We start from the raw sequence: 1,229 nt of genomic DNA, 5'->3' as shown, positions 1-1,229 counted from the left end.
TAACCTAAACATCTGTACCCCCATAATATGCTGAAATAAAAAATAAAAATAAAAAAAATAGAAATCATACCATGTATCTCTTAGACCACAGTGGAATAAAAGTAGAAATCAACCCTAACAGAAACTCTCATTTCCACACAAAGTTGTGGAAACTAAACAACCTTCTGCTGAACGATTACTTCATAAATGAAGAAATCAAGATGGAAATCAAAAGATTCTTTCAACTAAATGACAAAAGAGACACAAGTTACCAAAATCTGTGGGACACAGCTAAAGCAGTCCTGAGAGGAAAGTTTATCCTCTCAATAGATGCAGAAAAAGCATTTGACAAAATTCAACACCCTTTTATGGTAAGAGCGCTTAACAAAATAGGCATAGATGGGTCTTACCTAAAAATAATACAAGCCATATATGACAAACCCACAGCCAACATCATACTGAATGGGGAAAAATTGAAAGCATTCCCAGTTAGAACTGGAACCAGGCAAGGATGCCCACTATCTCCACTTCTAATCAACATAGTGCTGGCAGTCCTCGCTACAGCAATTAGACAAGAAAGCAGAATTAAGGGTGTCCAAATCGGGGCAGAAGAGATAAAACTCTCACTCTTTGATGATGATATGATATTATATGTAGAAAACCCCAAGGATTCAACCAAGAGACTCCTGGAATTGATAAACGAATTCAATAAAGTCTCAGGATACAAAATCAATACACACAAATCAGAGGCATTCATATACTCCAATAACAGTCAAACTGAGAACCAAATCCAAGACTCAATACCCTTCACAATAGCAACAAAAAAAATAAAGTACCTAGGAATATATTTAACTAAAGAGGTAAAAGTCCTCTACAGGGAGAACTATGAAACACTGAGGAAGGAAATAGCAGAGGACGTAAATAGGTGGAAAACCATACCATGCTCGTGGGTCAGCAGAATGAACATTGTTAAAGTGCCTATGTTACCCAAAGTGATCTACAGATTCGATGCAATCCCTATTAAAATACCAACATCATTTTTCACGGATATAAAAAAAATAATTTATGCTTCGTATGGAACCAGAGAAGACCCCACATAGCAAAAGCAATCCTAGGCAATAAAAACAAAATGGGAGGTATCAATCCACCAGACTTCAAACTATACTACAAGGCTATCGTAATGAAAACAGCTTGGTACTGGCACAAGAACAGAGACATTGACCAGTGGAACAGAACTGAGAACCCAGATA

Source organism: Propithecus coquereli, unplaced genomic scaffold (assembly GCF_000956105.1).
Source record: "Propithecus coquereli isolate 6110/MARCELLA unplaced genomic scaffold, Pcoq_1.0 Scaffold328, whole genome shotgun sequence".
In the NCBI taxonomy this organism is placed as follows: Eukaryota; Metazoa; Chordata; class Mammalia; order Primates; family Indriidae; genus Propithecus; species Propithecus coquereli.
This window is presented reverse-complemented; position numbering follows the sequence as displayed.